This window comes from Herpailurus yagouaroundi, unplaced genomic scaffold (assembly GCF_014898765.1).
Source record: "Herpailurus yagouaroundi ecotype Mexico unplaced genomic scaffold, PumYag 295, whole genome shotgun sequence".
In the NCBI taxonomy this organism is placed as follows: Eukaryota; Metazoa; Chordata; class Mammalia; order Carnivora; family Felidae; genus Herpailurus; species Herpailurus yagouaroundi.
The window spans coordinates 2663512-2671428 of NW_024412512.1; positions in this window are offsets into that span (position 1 = coordinate 2663512).

Genomic DNA, 7917 nt, shown 5'->3' on the forward strand with positions numbered 1-7917 from the left:
TTTCAATCCTTCCCAGGACCCCAGGGATCTTGTCCCGAACTCCAGAGGCGCTCAGAGGAGCCAAAGGTGCTGAGACTGGAGAGGCACGGGCTGAAGTAGATAGTGCCAGGTTCCCAAATCTCCAAGGGCTAGCCGGGGGTGCAGCCCTCCCCCCCCCCCCCAAGCATACGGGGCACTGAGCTGCACCTGACTTTAGGGAGATAGGCTTTGAGTCCGGGGCGTATTTCGGTCAGAGCTATAGGAGGGGTCAACTCCCCAACCCTAAAGACATTCACGAGTTGGCCACTTGGAATCTCAAAGGCTAGAGGGGTCTTTCAGTCCCCGGGGGTGGCATTGCCAGTATCTCCTCCTCCTGCCAGGAGCTGGGGGGGATCTTGCCCTTTCCCTCGCCAGCCGGGCCTCAGAATTACCCAGTCCCGGGCTCCTCACCCTCCGTGTTTCAGTCCTGTCGAGCTTGATTCCAGAAATTCTCTGACGCGCCGGGCCACCCCGCCTGGTACAGGCTGGCGACACAGAAGCCCCTCCCTGACTTCCCGGCTGCCTCCAGTTTTCCCCCTTGCTACCTACCACCATTCACCTTCCCCTGCATGGCTAAGGATGAAAATGTGACTGTAGCCCTCCCCCGCGCTAAATCCTCCCATAGCTCCCCACTGCCGAAAACGCTCAGCGTGGCATTCAGAGCTCTTCACGTTCAGCTCCCAACGGACCTCCCCGGCCTCCCCCTCCTGCTCCCACAAAGCACCCAGCAGTCTGGCACCTCCTTCTGCCCAGAATGCCCTTCCCCTTTGTCCTGTTGGCATCTCCAGCTCACACCTATCTCGACTGGCACCATTTTTAGGATGCACCCACCTTCTCAGAGCGAAACCCTGCTTCTATGCCCCGAAAAGCCCCCTCGCTGGAGGCACCAGCTTTCTTGTCTCACCGAGTGATGGGTGTGGACCTGGCCTTGGTGACTGAGCCCCGTGAGCCTGCCTGGGAAGGAGGCCAGTGCAGAGAAAGCAGAGGCTGAATCCTGAAGGAGGAATTCAAATCCTTGGATCCAGCCGTGCCTCGAGTTCACGCTATGACTAGTTGTTGGAAACCACTCCGCTTTTCTCGGCTGCTCCCGCAGGGGGTTTCTGCCACTTGCGAGCAAAAGGATTCCTAATACTGAAAATAGGGCAGGAAGGTGGGTGTTGACATGAACGTACTCCAGGACGTGGAATCGGCGAGTCAGATTAGATTGCCCTAAACCCGGCTAGAAGTGGGAGCTCCTGGGTGCACCCTTCCAAGATCTGATAGATCTCCCATCCATCCGCTGGGTCTGGTGGTGCCGTCTTCCGACACGTGCAACAGAGGAACCCTGAGGACCCACCCGCTTTCCCTCCTGAAGGCCCTTCTTTGTTTATTCAAATCTCACCGTTTTTCGCGTCCTACCTCTCTCCTTTGTTGGCTGTTGCAATTTGCAGAAGCCCCTGTTCTCCAAACTCCTGGCGGTTTGGGGGCCAATCCTGAGTTCCAGAGAGGCCCAGCTACTGGTCTATGGTCGCACAGCTGGCTGGGGCTGTAAGTCAGGCCTGCGGACTCACTCAGTGGGGTTGTAAACTTCTCAAAGGCAGGGCACGTTTCTTAATTCTGTACTAATATGGATGAAAATCGATGTAGGCGGCGAACAAGGGGAGTCATAGGACATGCACCTTATGTAATGCATCCGTTTGAATCGGGACTGGCTACACAGGGTGGAAGAACACGGGTGCTGGAGGCTTGAAGTAGATAGAAATTAATCTCTGAGGGATGTACTCCTGGGCAGCGTCAGGAACCGAGGCTCCCGCCATCTTGTTGCTCTGCCTTTCTCCGCTCATGAACTGTCACCTCTTGAGCTAATATGGCTGCTGAAGCTCCAGCCCTCCCATGTGCATTCCAGCCAACAGGAAGCGGGAAGTTGGCAGGGAAAGGTACACCTCTTCCCTTCAAGGGCTCTTCTTGGAAGATGCACGTGACAGCTTTGCTCTATTCCGTTGGGTGGAACTTAGCCACATGGCCAAATTTAGTAGCAGGGGAAGCTGGGAAATGTAGTCTTTACAGCAGGGGCCAAGGAAGCCTCCTCAAAGCTCCCAGGCATGTCCCCACTTCAGGGCCTTTGCGTTGGTTGTGCCTTCTGCCTGGGACACTTCCCCGGACGTACCCATCACTCCAGCGCCTACAGAATATTCCAGTCTTCTGACACTTCACATCCTCTCCCCTTGTAGATCAGTAGAGCTACCATGGTCTAACTGGCCATATATTGTACTCGTTTTGTGGTGGTGGTGGTGGTGGTGGTGTTATCTACTGGCTGTGGCCTCTCCAGAACATCAGCTCCCCAAGGCCAGGGGTTTTGGACCGTGTCATTCACGGCTGTGGCCCCTGAACCTGGCACACGGGAGGGGCTCAGGACGTATTTTTTAAGCCAATGAGTACAAGGGAGGGGAGAGGTAATGGGCAATGACTGACACCTGTGAGCTGAGCGCTTTCATTGCGGCCATTTCACAGACGAGACAACTGAGGCCCGGTCGGTGCCCGGGCTCACCCCGGGATACAGGAAGCGGCGGGCTGCACTTTCAACCCCGGGCCGTCGGGCTCCAGGGCCCACGGGCCAGTTGCACGGCAAGGTGTTGGGCCCATGACGGACCCCCAAAGAGTTCTCCAGGGGGCAGGTGAGGCAGGACGGCATCAGCCAGACGTGGGAACAGCTGAGCTGCCGGGGGGCCCCCGAAGATCCTCGGCTGGAGCACCGGGCCAGATCAGAGTGCCCCAATTAGCACACCTTCAAATTTAGCTTTCTCCTCCCCGCCAGGGGACTTGGGGGATTCAGCGGAGGAACATTCCGCTCTTTTGAGGAAAACTGCATCGCTCACGCTGCAACTGGACACATGGTGTGACGGGCCATTCTCCACTCACCGAAGGGAGGGCTTCTCAAGGCGACCGCTTTGGGGTGCCAGGCGGGAGGGACCTGCCTTTGATGGGGGAACCTGTTTGCCCGCCCCCATCCCTCATCTTGTCTTTCTTGTTCTGTAGGTGGAGCTGAGCCTGCTTGTAGGTTCCACACGTGTCAACCGGGTCCATAGCACTTCTTGGCTTAAAATCTTTGTGTGGCACGGGGCGCGTGGGCGGCTCAGTCGGCCGAGCGTCTCCGACGTCAGCTCCGGTCATGATCTCGCGGTTTGTGGGTTCGAGCCCCGCGTCGGGCTCTGTGCTGACAGCTCGGAGCCCGGAGCCTGCTTCGGATGCTGTGTCTCCCTCTCTCCCTCTCTCTCTGCCCCTCCCCGGCTCACGCTCTGTCTCTCTCTGTCTCAAAGATAAATAAATAAATAAATAAATAAAAATCTTTGCCTGGCTCCACTATGCTTAGGATAACCCCAAGCTCCTCTAGGTGGCCCGTCACGTCACCAGCTGTGTCTGGCTGCTGTCACCTCTTGGCTCTCAGCTCCCTCCACTTCCCCTGGCTCTGCCTGCTGTTCCTCGAATGTTCCAGGCACCCCCTGGCCTTGGGGCCTTTGCGCGTGGTGTTTTCTCCTCCTCCTATGCGCTTTCCCCAGCTCCTCTCCAGCTTGGCTCCTTCTCAGCATTTCTGCTTCCTCCAAGAGACCCTTACTGACCACCCATAGTGGCCACCCACCATCTGAGCCCAAATCACTACATGTTACCACGTCTGCTCATTCTTGTTGACTGCCCTCCTGACGTGCCTTTGCCCCCTTGACAAAATGTATGTTCCATGAGCAAGGGCAGGGATCATCTCTGGCTTGATCAATCATTTACCTCTGGAGCCGAGCCTGCAGTAGACCTTTACGTTATTATGTGTAACTTGTTCACAGTGGAGCAATGTCCGCTAAGGAGCACTTTTATTTTCTAGGCCTTGTTCTGGTATTTGCCTGGAGTTAGTGATTGCCTCTGTTTTGTGTATCTATGACACTCCGTCTCCTCCAACCTTTCCAATGGATCTAACTTCTCCACTCAGGGCCAGATGCGGCCAGGCTGTACCCCTGGTCCTTCTTCAGCACCTAGGGATTCCTGGGAAGTGACTCCTGTTTTTCTGGGGGGGTCCTAGGCCTCCCTGTTTCTTGGTCTGTGCCCTCATTTCGGGAGTGCGTACCCTCAAGGCTTTTCCTTCCACCCCCCTGTGTGGCCGGTGGCTTGACTGAAGACACTATCCCGAGTGGTGGCTGACTTCCTTGCCGGGTGTCTTCCAGATTCTAGCCTTGGGCAGTTGAACAACCTGAAGCTGTCCTGCTTCCTTATCCCCTGCTTGTCACGTTGTTTGCCCTCTCTTTTGAAGCTTGTACAATCTTCTTAGCCTCCACATCCTGTACTTTCAAAGCGTGGGTTTGGTGGGCGTCTGTGTTCACTGGTCGCGCTGGACGTTTTGGCGGGCTGTGTCATGTGTTCCATTCCTGCCAAACTTTCTTAAATGATGTCACTGGTGATTTCTTCCCCTGTGGTGTCTCTTCTTCTTCATCATACATTGGTCTCCTACTTTTCGTGCCTTTTTTTTTCTTTTTGTCTTCTCATTCCACTTTTTCTTCCAAGTCTGTCAACATTTCCATGTTTTGACTACCAGGTTGAGTTTCCAACGTCTTTCTAGTTCTTTGAATGTTCTTTTTCCTTTTTAAGATTCTCATCTTTAAGTAATCTCTACACCCAACATGGGGCCCGAACTCACGACCCTGAGATCAAGACTCGCACGCCCACTGACTGAGCCGGCCGGGTGCCCCTTAAAGTTCTTTTTCAAAAGGCAAATGTAAACCTGCTTCCTGGCCATCGCATCTTCTACAAGCTCTCTGAGGATAACCTGCATAAGGGGCTTTCTACAACTGCTTTCTTCTGTTCGCATTGTCTCTTTCCATTTCCCTTCTCTTTTTGGGTTTTAGTCTCTCACTGGCTAACATTTGCTCTATGGCAAGTGACGGAGAGCTGGCAGGAGGCTCCTCGCCATTGGAGTGGGTTGAGTACAAGGCACCGGTCACTGCCTCAAACACCAGTGACGCCGTAGGGCTTTTCTCACAGCCCAGCGGCTGGTATTCTGGAAGTTGAAGAGGTCACGGTTTCCTGTGTGACTTTCACCTTGATTGCTGGTTTCCACCTTCACACCTGCCCTCCGCCATGCCTGTGTCCCTGAGGCCGAAACCTTCCGTGCAGCAAGTGTTAACAAATCCACTTTATTACTGGCTTCTCCCCCAGCTCTGCAAGGTGGGTGCTGCTAGTCTTGATTCAACTTTATAGAAGGTCGGGGAGGCAAAGTGAACTGTCCTGACACCCCACAGCTCGTCTCTTCAAGGCCACGCTGAGACGGGAGCCTGGAGTCACCCTCACTGCACGAAGGGACAGCTGCTGGTTCAGCTTTGGTTCCTCCCAAGGAAGTTGGGGAGTGCTTGCTGATTGAATACTGAATACATTTCAACCCTCTCAGTGGCAGACAGAGGGAAGCCACACGAGTGACGGCCCATGGCGCGTGCCAAGTGTTCAATAAACGCTGGTCGGATAAAAGAAACTGAAACAGCAGTGCGCGATACAAGATGTCACAGAATGGGGGCGCCTGGGGGGCTCAGTCGGTTAAGCGTCTGACCTCGGCTCAGGTTGTGATCTCGCGGTTTGTGAGTTCGAGCCCCGCATCGGGCTCTGTGCTGACAGCTCGGAGCCTGGAGCCGGCTTCGGATTCTGTGTCTCCTCCTCTCTCTGCCCCTCCCCTGCTCATGCTCCGTCTCTCTGTCTCTCAATAATAAATAAACGTTAAAAAAAAAAAAAAAAAGATGTCACAGAATGAAACCTAACTGCCAAACTCATGGCCACGTGAAGATGAGTATTTTGGAGGTGAGAAGACACAGTCCCGACTTGGGAGAGAACAGGGCTCCTTCGTTTACCACGAGAGGGAACCTGGCCAGCTTCTGACGGATTCCAAACTTGCACGTGGAAATTTCAAATGCCTTCAAATACCCGCGCCCCCTGACCGATAAGTTCCATTTTGGGACATCTACGGAGGGAGGGACAGAGCCCCACAACTGTGCAAGACAGCATGTTTGCCGCATCGTGGTTAATAACTTGAAAATGTCCAACAGGAGGGGATGGTTAGGCAAATTAGGGCTCGTTCATTTTGTGGGATCTATTAAAATGCATCCATTAAAAATGCATCTATTAAAAATGACATCTCAGCCAGAAAAGTGGGGGGGAAATGCCCACCAATAGATGAACAGATAAACAGAACACGGCCCACACGCGCACGTCCCTCGGCCGCGAGCAGGAGCAAGGCGCCCACCCCCACCGCCCCGCGGATGGATCCCGAACACACGATGCTCAGGGAGGGAACCGGCCATGAGAGGCCCCACGGGGTGTGAGTCCACGTGTGCGAAACATCGTGGGGGCTGGGGAGGGTGAGGGTGAGGGTGACAGCTAATGGGGGCAAGCCTTCTTTTTGAGCTGATGGAATGTTCTGGAATTAGATGGTGGCGACGGTCGCACATCTCAGCGAAAATAGCAAAAGCCACTGAGTTGTACACTTTGATATAAAGCAGCAAATTTTATATGCGTGTTACCACAATTAAAAAAGTCCTATTGCGAGGCCTGTGGAAGTATTAAATGAGAAAAAGTCTAAGCACACGCAGAACAACGAGGAATCAAAGTTGAGACGGCGTCACGTGGAGAAACGCAGGCATCAAAATGGTATAAAGGGCCGACCCGCCACCGAGAGAGCACGAGAGACAAGACAGGAAGGAAACACGGCGTGTGTTCATAGTACTCGACCTCGTTTCCACTCGTTCGCTTTTCTGAAACTTCCAGGCTTTTTGTAATGGGAAAACCCAACGCACTGAAGTTCCCTGGTGTGTTAAAATAGACGTAAAACTCACCGTCTCCAAGAGCACAGCTCAGCGGCGTCAGGCACACTCACACTGTCGTGCAGCCGGGCCCCCCCCCACCCCCGTGGGCGTCCAGAACTTTCCATCTCCCCAGACTGAGACTCTGTCCCCATGAAGCACGGACTCCCCGCCCCTGGCTCCCACCATCTACTCTCTGTCTCTGTGGGCGGGACTCCTCTAGGGGGTCACGCGGGACGTGTCCTTCTGTGCCTGGCTCCTGTCACCGTGCACAGTGACCTCCGGGTCCGTCCACGTGGTGGCAGGTGGCAGGACGCCCTTCCTTTTTAAAGCTGAGTGACATTCCAGTGTCTGGGCGGGTGGGCCACAGTGGGCTTGTCCATTCACCTGCTGATGGGCACTCGGGTCGTGTCCACCACTGGGTCGCTGTGGATGCTGCTGCTGGGAACGTGGGGGGTGCAAGTACCCGTATCCCAACTCTTTTTTTTTTTTTTTTTTTGTGCAGAACTTGAACAGACCCGAACGGGGCACGCCCCCCCCCCCCCCCCCCGCCCAGGCTGCCTGCTCCACCGTAGGAGAAACACAGGGCTCCTGGGAGAAATGGAGCTGGCATTTCCCCCCCAAACGCTGTCGACACCGGCCGAGCCTTGGAGATGCTCCCTGCACCCCTGGGGCGCGACTTATTTCGGACCAGGGACACGGCGGGTTCTCACGGGTGTCAGCGTTGCCGGCGGCTCTGGACGGAGCCGGCTTCCATTTTTGTCCTCCCCGGACCGCCTGCCAGGTGCGGCTCCAGCCCTGCCCACACTGCCCGCGTCATCCCTCCCACACTCACCGCTGTCTCCTAGCAACCGGGCTCGCCCGCCAGCATCCTGCAGCCTGGGGTCCAGGGATGCCGCTCCGGGGCCTGCCCCGCCTGCCACGGGGCTGGCTCCGGGGTCCCCTGCCGGTGGGAAGAGGGCTGCAGGGGAGAGACCAGAAGAGACGCTCTGCGGGCCGGCGGCAAGCTCAGTCGCCCAGACGCTTCGTCCATCTGGACCCGGTGCTTCGCTAACAACTGCTTGATTTTTTTCGGGAGTTGCTAGGGGGAAAGATT